We start from the raw sequence: 10,458 nt of genomic DNA, 5'->3' as shown, positions 1-10,458 counted from the left end.
CCACCGGGGGGCGGGGCGCCGCGTCCATGACCCCACAGCCGCCTGACAGGGAGACGCTGGCATCCGGCTGTGGCCCCTCTGTCCCCCCAGCCTGGCCGGAGCCAGCAAACCAGGGGGCGTCGACTCCAGAGGACAGTGACCGTCAGAGCCGTGACGGAGCCAGCGAACCAGGGGGCGTCGACTCCAGAGGACAGTGACCGTCAGAGCCGTGAAAAGGCTGTTTTCAGGTGCACGATTCCAAGGACGCTTTCATTCAGAAACCGGTGAGAAAAGTAACCCAGTCTCGTCTGACCCACCATCATCCCAGCAGCCTCCTCGGGGTCTGCGAGCCCTGCAGGGCCCTGGACGCGGCACAGGTCGGTGACAGAACGCGCACTGCAGCCCTGCTGCCCTCCCGCACAGCGTCCGGGTGTTTCCCGCCAGAGACGCTGCTCAGTTCCAGCTCTTTCCGTCACTTAGACGATGCACTTTCTGTCTAGACTATTCGAGCACTGTCTAGAAGGACGAGGAAGGAAATAAAAACCACTGGCCGGTCACCACATTGCCTGGAGGTGATTTTGTCACTGTCTTGCCGTTAGTTCTCTGAGCGGTTCCCTCAGCCTCTGTCCTGAGGCACAGACACGAGGTCACACCGTGTGCAGCTGAAAGCTTAGTCACAGCCACGAGGCAGCCTGAAACCTGGCGTGTGGGGGGCCTGGTCCAAGGGACCACGGGGGTCCAGGCCGAGCTGGGTGGGGCTCCCCCAGCGCCCACGCTGCTTTTGAGGCTTTTGGTGGCATCCCTCTGCTCTTGGAGGCCCCGTGATTCTTGCGGCCCCCACAGCTGAGTGATTCCCCGGAGGATCCCTGCTTGTCCTGCAGCAGCTTCCCCGACGGGTGCCTGCCCTCCTTTGCTCTCCCGTTTGAAGGTTCACTTGCAGAGACAAGGCTTCTGACCTGAGCTCTGATAGGCGCTGAGTAAGAACCGGCCCTGTCCCGTCTCATCCCAGGACAGGTCTGCCGAGGGGACGAACGGGCGTGGTGGCCCGAGTGGCCCTGAGCTCGGCAGGGGGCCAGGTGGAGGCAGGAGGTGGGCAGCCAGCTGTGCTCCGCCCGGGAAGGGGCTCACTCCTGCCGCCCCCCCCCCCGCAACCAGGCCATTAACTTAATGTCCAGCATACTGGAAACGTCCTCAGCGCCAACACTGGGCACGTCTGAGGGTCGCTTGGAGGCCTCCCTCAGTCACCCCTCCAGATATGCACCCCCCCTCCATAGAGCACGCAGTGCTCGGGGCCCAGCCAGGGGTGTCTGCAGCCTGAGTGTTACCTGCACCCACAGTGCTGCCCCGTGTCCAGTGTCTGGGCACCTGGATGAGGACCCCGACTTCTGGGATGAGGACCCTGGGGCGGGCGTGTCACCTGCTGAGTTTCTCTCCCACCAGCTGAGAGCCGGCGTGGTCAGGATCGAGGTCGCTGGCTCCGGGGCCGGCCCACATCCGGGAGGCTGGTCAGCACGTGGGCCACGGGGCTCCAGGCTGCCCCCACCCCAGGAGTCTCGGGAAGCCTACACCAGGCTTGGGGTCGGGCCCCTGGAGCTGCAGAACCCAGGAGGCTCCTTGGCCAAATGGACAAGGAGGGGTCCCAGCAGAGGCCCGGACCCTGGGCCTTTCCCGTCCCTCAGCCCTGCCTGCTCACAGGCGGCATCTCTGCTGGGCCTGGAAGTTCCCTTCCCACTACCGCACCTGGTGGCCCCATCTGATGTATTCTCTTTATTTATTTCTACTTTGTTCCACGAAGGATCTGAGGCAACGTTTGGCAAAGAACGTGATGACAGATGGAGGAAATAAAAGTACTATATTCACTGGGTGTTCCCTTTTAAAAATAAGAAGCAGGAGCGTTTTGTTGCTATTTTTATTTTATTTTATTTTATTATTATTATTTTTTTTGTGGTACGCGGGCCTCTCACTGTTGTGGCCTCTCCCGTTGCGGAGCGCAGGCTCCGGTCGCGCAGGCTCAGCGGCCACGGCTCACGGGCCCAGCCGCTCCGCGGCACGTGGGATCTTCCCGGACTGGGGCACGAACCCGTGTCCCCTGCATCGGCAGGCGGACTCTCAACCACTGCGCCACCAGGGAAGCCCTGTTGCTATTTTTAAATAGACCAGAACGTCCACTGGAGATGCAGACGGTGGTATCACTTCAAGTGGTGGAAACATGACCAGAATCCAGCCAGATCGCAGCCTCAGAAAAAGTGTACACGGAGCTCCCCTCGACGTTGGCAGGTGCAGGGCGAGTCTGCAGCCCCAGGGGCCAGGTTCCACGATCGCGGCTGCAGGTTACACCGCCCTCCGCTCGCCCACAACCGACGACCCCAAAGGAAAGAACCGAGAGTGATTTTTCCTGCGGAGTTACTGGGAGGTCAGCGTGCATCACATTGTCCTAGACCGTAAAGTCGGAGAGTGACAGTCTTCTCTACAAAAGAAAGACCCTGGAACCCCCCGGGTTGAAACAACTGTTGCAGAAGTGGGTGGGCTGATGTTTTTATCAGCGTTTTAGTGGACGTTCACCTTCGCATATTTGAGTAGCTCGTTGACCTTCACCTCGATTCCGTGCTTTACAGCTCCGACTGTTTACAGACCCGTCTGCGAGCCCCGCATGTACGTGCGTGCAGCTCACGGAGGAGACAGCATCGCCGGAATCACAAGAGTGCGTTTTATTTCCGATGCTCCATCGGGAACAGCATCATTGAGAAGTTTACAAACTCAGCGTCACTTCTTATTTTTGTAATGAGGGCGTCTTTGCCTTTTGGTCATGATCTTTTAATTATTTGATTACATATAAACCCTCACCTGTTGATTCAGTGTTCCTTGTTTTATCCTCCTGTGTGTACAAATAACTCTAAAATGATTCATTAGACAAAAATTACTAGATATATTTTGTGGTATTCTCTCCTTTGAGAGAATTATTGTTCAGCTGGAAATAACTTCAAGAAAGGAAATAAAATGTGTTGCGCATGGCACATCTCATCCTTGCCTTTTTGAGGGCTGCACGGAGGGGGCAGAATTTCCCCTCAGGAAGCAGCCGTAGGGCCAGGAGCTGCGTGCGGGAGATTCGGTCAGAGGCCTGCGGGGAGAGCCCCTTGGGTGGGCTTGGGGCAAAGCCAGCGGCCTCCCAGGATGCGCAGGTGCCCGGTGGGCTGGAGCAGAGCACCCCGGGGAGACGCGGGGCCGCCACGCGGGCAGGAGGCGGGGGGCACGGGAGGCAGGGCCCCAGCACGGTCACCCCCGGTGCCCGCCGCCCCCATGACGACCAGGGAATCTGCGGTGCCTGGAGCAGGGCCTGCAGCTCAGCATCCGGGGAGGCGAGCGCGTTGGCCTCCAAGCGAGCCCCACTCGTGGGGGCGGGGCTGGGGGGTGGGGTTCAGGCTCCGCTCCTCCTGACACGCTTCTTGGTGCACGGAGACCCAGGAGATGAGTGTCCCCCTCCTCCTGCTCAGGAAGGACTTCTCAGAGGAGCAGGCGGGGTGATCTCGAGCCCACAGCCGTGTGTTTCCTTGACTGCGAGGACTGGCCTGGCTCGGCTGGGCGCCACTGGATACTGGTTTGTGGATCCACCTTCGACCTGTGACAGCATCGGGCATTTTCCCTAAAAGAACTAAGAGCCTAAGGAAACCGCCTTTTCTTATGTCGACAAAAAACCTATTCAGTTATTGATCTAAGAAAGAAATGGAAAATTCTGTGTGAGCCAACCCAGGGGAGAGCCTCAGAAATTTCTAAAGACTGTTTCGCCCGTTCGAGGTCAAAGCACAGTTAGGTTCGGTTTTGAGACGAAGGGTTAGAGTCGAATGACATATTGACGGTTCACACAGTCCGGGTCTGCAAGTCCAAAGTGAGTAGTGGGTCATTGTGGGCCCCTCGCACAGTCAAGAGGGAAGCTTCTCCTAGGAGGTCTGGTCAATGCAGATGCACAGCACAGACTAAAGAGCAGGGAGGAGGCCCAAACAGGCAAAGAAAAATTTTATGTTTAAAGTTTTCTTGTCTTGCCATAAAATATGAATTCTATTATATTTCATCACTTCTCACAACACTCTGACAGCGGACGTGCCCCCTGTTTCCCTGGACACCAGCCGGGTCCTACAGTCAGTTCAGTTCGGACACACCATCCACCCCACAGATACAGGCTCAGCCCCGATCGCAGTGGTGGGTCCCCAGGTCACCCTCACTTCTATCTAATGTGGCTATAAGTCGGGGTTCCCACAACCCCTCCTCGGGTTTGATAATTTGCTATAACTGCTCCCAGAACTCAGAGTAACACATCTCTACCTGTTACCAGCTTATTACAAAGCTTACAGATGAACAGCCAGGTGAAGAGGTCTGTAGAGTGAGGTCCCGACCGGCCCTGAGCACGGGGGCTTCTGTCCCTATGGGGCTGGGGTGCGCCACCCTCCGGCACCCCGATGTGTCCACCAACCCACATGCTCACTAAACCCTGTGTCTAGGGTTTTTATGGAGAGTCCCTGACCACGCAGGGCTGATTAAATCACTGGCCATTGGCGATTAACTCAACCTCCAGCCTCCCCCCTTCCCCGAGGTCGGGGCTGAGGCTAAAGGTTCCAACGCTCTGATTAAAGAATGTTCACATACTAGGTGTGGGGAGGTCATTCTGGCTAATCCATGGGTTAACATGAATTTTATGCAACTAAAGTAGCCTGTTTGTGGCCTATCAAACATACACTGTTCATTTGCTTTAATTATTAGAGAAAAGGGCACATCGACCAGAAGTCAAGAATGTCCACGTTAAAAATAAAGCTTTAACTGCCTCCCCTCTGGGACGCCAATGCCGGTCCTCCCTGGATGGTGAGAGTCCCTTCCCAGGTGCCAAGGCCACGCTGACTTGATGTGCACGTGCTGGTCTGCTGTTTGGGGTTTCTTCCAGCCGTGAAGGACTGGAGCCCTGACGTGTTTGATGTTCTTTGTCCGGGCAAGACATGAAACTGCGCTGGGAGCCCTGCGTCTCCGGAGCAGGTCCTCAGAGTGACCTGCGAGGCTCTCTTCTGGGCACGGTCCTCAGTTTGGCTCGCGTGACACTCTCTTCTGTTCCTATTACAGACGGTGCATTGGTTATTTTCGACACTGCTAGCCACGAGGTAGGTCTCCCGGGCAATCAGCCCTCACCTCCAGAGTTGCCGCCTTGAGGTCCGAAGGGGCTTGTCACGAACGACAAGAGCAAAGACCGAGGGTTGTGGGCACTCAGAGCCAGGAACCCGGACCAAATACGTGCGTGCTGCTTACCGCGCAGTCGCAGGCCGCGTGGGGTCGTGCTGACAGGCAAGGACCTGGCCTGGGGACTGCTCCACGGCAAGTCGTGTTTTAACCCCAAACCTGAAGGAGGTGTGGACCCGCCAGGAATCCACAGCCAGAGGATAATTTTAAATCTCTCAGAAACAAGGCTGAAGAAATCAGCCAACAAATGCTGTTCCCATGCTCGCCCCGTGATGGATGACAGTAAGTAATGAAAGAAGCAAGTCCTGACGCCTGGGCGCTGGCGGCTGCAGCAGCGGCGACAGTAGAGAATTACAGGTACTTTTCTTGTTCTCGTCTTTATGTGTCACTGTTTCCTAAGTTAATCTAAACGCGTCGGGGACACTTTTATTCCTGCTTCCAAGCGTCAGGGGACAGGGGAGGGGCTGCCCCGCTCGAGTCCTGGGGACCTGGCCCCAGTCCCCACACGTCCGGGCCGCGTTTGCCCGTCCCCGAGTCGCGAGGCCGACTCCAGCCGGCTGGGCACAGACTCGCTCAGTTCTGGGAGTGACGGCCGGCGTCACCGGGGCCACCAGGGGGCACTGCGGGCCCGGGAAGCCGGCGCCGATCTGCGCCTGCACGGGGTGTGCAGGCCCGGGCCTCATCACGCCGAGGCACCCCGGTGTGCCAGGCGGGCACGCGGGGCCCCCAGCCTTTCCGCACCAGGACCCGGGCCCGACCCTCCCATCGGGACCGGGACTGGCTCCCGCCCGGGCAGGTCCCTCCCTGGGGGGCGGCGGGGCGGGAGGCACGGGCGCGCGCGCGCGCGCGGGAGGGGCGGGGGCGTGCGTGCGCGTGCGTGTGCGTGCGCATAGGGAGGCGGAGCCGGGGGCGCTCGCGGGCACCTCGGTCGTCTCCACCCCAAAGGGAGCGTCGTGGCACCCGCCCCTCCACAGGTTAGCACAGAGTTACTGCTCCCCTTTCAATCACTGTGGATTCGATTCTTGTTCTGAATCGTCAGGTAGATGAACCGTGCAGGATACACTCGGGTGGGCTCCTCTTACCGAGCACCATGTGCTCAGCTGCAGGTTTTAACTAAGGCACATGGGATGCCGCTTACCTAGCAACAAGTATTCCTGGTCTTAGAGGCGGTAGAAAGGGCAGGGCTGGGTTACAGAGTGAGGGTGGGTTGAGGATCCAAGAAAGGCCCCAAGGTTATGTGGAAGGAGAGCCCATTAAAGAGTGTGTGTGTGTGCGCGCGCGCGGTGTGTGTGCACACGTGTGTAGGTGTGCATGCGCGCGTGTGTACATGTATGTGTGCTGCGTGTGTGTACATGTGGCACTGTATGTGTGGGGTGTGCACACGTGCGTAGGTGTGTGTGTGCACACATACGTGCTGTTCTATTCCCTACACAGGTTAGAAGGTCTGGAAGGAGATGTGCACAAAAGTGTTAACCCGTTGGAGCCCCTGGAAAGCAGGAGTAAGACAGCGTTATAGAAAACGCAGGACCAGAGCCCACAAAGGTCTGGGGTCTGGGCATCGGCAGGTATTGGAGGAAGGAAGGTGGTCTCAGAGCTACCAGAAGCTTTAGGCAGAGGCATCGCTTCCCTTGGACCGCGAGTCTGTGCTCCCCAGTGGGGCCACTCCCACCCAGATCCCCAAGCAGCACGCCAGCCTCACAACAAAATGAACAGCCAAGCGTCTTCTAGCCCAGAAAACCTGTCCAGAAAGGCGGAAGGCAAAGAGAACAGTTCTCCCCTCCAACGAGCTTTGGGCAGAATGTACCCCTCCCACTAATCCACTGAGCTCTGGGAAGCAGACCCCAGACGGCACCCTCGACGCACGGCAGGAGAAGTGAAACTCCTGTCTTCTGCACAAGAGGAAGTGGCATCCTGCAAACCTGCTCCTGGCCGATGTTCCCCAGAGGGGACTCTCCTCCACATTCACACTGCAGAGACGGGTGCCGCAGCCCAAGAAAGGCATCGCGGACGCAAACCCGCCCAGAGGCTTTAGAGTTTGACATCACGTCAAAGAGGGAAGGGGCGCACACTCTTTGCACTAGGGAAATTTTATCTTATTTATTTTTTCTTTAAAAAACTTATTTTATTGGAGCATAGTTGATTTACAATGTTGTATTAATGTGTGCTATACAGCAAAGTGATTCATTTATATGTATATACACACATTCTTTTTCATATTCTTTCCCATAATGGTTTATCCCAGGATATTGAATATAGTTCCTTGTGCTCTACGGTAGGATCGTATTGTTTATCCATCCTATATATACTAGTTTGCATCTGCTAATCCCAAACTCCCAGTCCGTCCCTTCCCCACAGGGAAGATTTTAAATTAAAATTTATGGTTTCGGTTTGCATTTCCCCTTAGAGTGATTGCGGTGTCCTGAACGAAACTGGGTGAGTGATGCTTTGCACACAGTGACCCCTCAGGAGTGCTCGTGTTTGAATAGAATCAAACACGGCTTCCAGTATTTATCTTAAAGTTAATACTGTAAAGATCAGGCTCCTAGGGTAGGTTGTTGACATGCATCTTTGTATATTCAGAACATTTCCCACGGCCTAGGAGATCCTCCACCTCACCACTTCCTGACCTGGGAAGTCCTGAGGCCTCTCACCCTGAGGCCCGGTTGCAGAGCAGAATGGAACCTGCTTTGCATCTAAGGCGGAGGCGCTGTCAACTCTGTGGGCGACAGAAGCTGTGCTCAGACTGTCAGAAACAAAGGACGCGACTGTTCTTCCTGGGAGAACAGCCTTGAGAAAGAGTCTCAAGGGAAAAAGACCTCCCTACCTCTTGTTCAAAGGAAACCGGGTCACAGTTTCATATGATTTCGGGACAGGTTGCCAGCTGGAATGCTGGTCGCATCTGAAGTGCAGACACACGTGAACACCTACACGTAAGTGGAAGCATGTCCCACACTGGGTGCCCCGAGTGTGTATTTTATTTGCTAAACATGTCAGCCCTGCTTCAGGTGTAAGTGAAGTGGGTTTCTCTGGATGTGTAACTTTTGGAACATTTTCTCTTTATATTATTGCTCTTAAATCCCAAAGTTGAGAGTGTTGTTATTTTTCAAGACTAGAAATATTTTTGAACGTGAACATGTTTGGAGACAGGGCCTTTAAAGAGGTGATTGAGGTCAGATGAGGTCACTAGGGTGGCCCTAATCCCACATGACCAGTGTCCTAATAAGAAGAGGAGATCAGGACACAGACACGCACAGGGGATGACCCCGTGGGGACACGGGGAGGAAACGGCCGAGCACGGCCCAGACACAGAAGAATCTGTCGCCACTGTGGCCTTGGGCCTCCAGCCTCCAGAACGGGGAGGAATAGACTTCTGTTGTTTCAGCCACCAGTTGGTGCTGGGAGGTGGGGCTTCTGTTACAGAGGAGGGGGGCACCCGCCGGGGAGGGGGCGCCTGCCCAGGCTGGCACCCTTCAGCCCTTCCACCCGTCGGCCTGTCAGTCCCCCCAGGACAGGCTCCCAGCTCCTCCCGGGGGCCTCCTGCACCTCTCCCGTGTCGCAGCGTCTCCTTGTTGTGGGGACTTCCCCGGCCGTCCAGTGGTTAGGGCCTGGCGCCGTCACAGTGAGGGCCCGGGTTTGATCCCCGGTCGGGGAACAAGATCCCACAAGCCACGGCGCAGCCGAATAAACAAACACAGAAACCTCATTGTGGTCACTATACATGCCAGGTGGCTTCACAGCCCTTGTTCTTCAAGAGGCTCATTTTCTCTTATTATAAAAATATATCTTACTTACAGGTTACACTCTCATAAAACCGTCTCCTGAAGCAGATCACAAGCTTCCTCCGATCCCAGAGCCTGCAAAGTGCCTGACATTTGAAATCGGTATTCAAAGAGTGGGGAGATTTTTTGTTCTAGTTCTGTAAAAAATGCCAGTGGTAGTTTGATAGGGATTGCACTGAATCTGTAGATTGCTGTGGGTAGTAGAGTCATTTTCACAATGTTGATTCTTCCAATCCAAGAACATGGTATATCTCTCCATCTATTTGTATCATCTTTAATTTCTTTCATCAGTGTCTTATAATTTTCTGCATACAAGTCTTTTGTCTCCTTAGGTAGGTTTATTCCTAGATATTTTATTCTTTTTGTTGCAGTGGTAAATGGGAGTGTTTTCTTAATTTCACTTTCAGATTTTTCATCATTAGTGTATAGGAATGCCAGAGATTTCTGTGCATTAATTTTGTATCCTGCTACTTTACCAAATTCATTGATTAGCTCTAGTACTTTTCTGGTAGCATCTTTAGGATCCTCTGTGTAGAGTATCACGTCATCTGCAAATGGTGACAGCTTTACTTCTTCTTTTCCGATTTGGATTCCTTTTATCTCTTTGTCTTCTCTGATTGCTGGGGCTAAAACTTCCAAAACTATGTTGAATAAGAGTGGTGAGAGTGGGCAACCTTCCCTTGTTGATCTTAGTGGAAATGGTTTCAGTTTTTCACCATTGAGGACGATGTTGGCTGTGGGTTTGTCATATATGGCCTTTATCATGTTGAGGAAAGTTCCCTCTATGCCTACTTTCTGCAGGGTTTTTATCATAAATGGGTGTTGAATTTTGTCAAAAGCTTTCTCTGCATCTATTGAGATAATCATATGGTTTTTCTCCTTCAGTTTGTTGATATGGTGTATCACGTTGATTGATTTGCGTATATTGAAGAATCCTTGCATTCCTGGAATAAACCCCACTTGATCATGGTGTATGATCCTTTTAATGTGCTGTTAGATTCTGTTTGCTAGTATTTTGTTGAGGATTTTTGCGTCTATTTCATCAGTGATATTGGCCTGTAGTTTTCTTTTTTGTGACGTCTTCACAATTTGTATGGAAACACAAAAGACCCCGAATAGCCAAAGCAATCTTGAGAAAGAAAAATGGAGCTGGAGGAATCAGGCTTCCTGACTTCAGACTATACTACAAAGCTACAGTAATCAAGACAGTATGGTACTGGCACAAAAACAGAAATATAGATCAATGGAACAGGATAGAAAGCCCAGAGATAAACCCACACACATATGGTCACCTTATCTTTGATAAAGGAGGCAAGAATATACAGTGGAGAAAAGACAGCCTCTTCAATAAGTGGTGCTGGGAAAACTGGACAGGTACATGTAAAAGTATGAAATTAGAACTCTCCCTAACACCATACACAAAAATAAACTCAAAATGGGTTAAAGACCTAAATGTAAGGCCAGACACTATTAAACTCTTAGA

At 53.7% G+C, this 10,458-nt stretch overlaps 1 long non-coding RNA gene across 1 annotated transcript; it reads left to right on the top strand.

The window, feature by feature from the left end:
- The first annotated feature begins 4,956 nt into the window (after positions 1-4,956).
- On the top strand, positions 4,957-9,960 carry LOC136792841 (uncharacterized). The gene is made up of 3 exons (XR_010837315.1): positions 4,957-5,553; positions 6,631-8,126; positions 8,991-9,960. It is a non-coding gene; the product is annotated as an uncharacterized lncRNA (long non-coding RNA).
- The last annotated feature ends 498 nt before the right edge of the window (positions 9,961-10,458 follow it).

The sequence above is a fragment of the Kogia breviceps genome, chromosome 16, assembly GCF_026419965.1.
Source record: "Kogia breviceps isolate mKogBre1 chromosome 16, mKogBre1 haplotype 1, whole genome shotgun sequence".
NCBI classification, from domain to species: domain Eukaryota; kingdom Metazoa; phylum Chordata; class Mammalia; order Artiodactyla; family Physeteridae; genus Kogia; species Kogia breviceps.
This window is presented reverse-complemented; position numbering and strand designations above follow the sequence as displayed.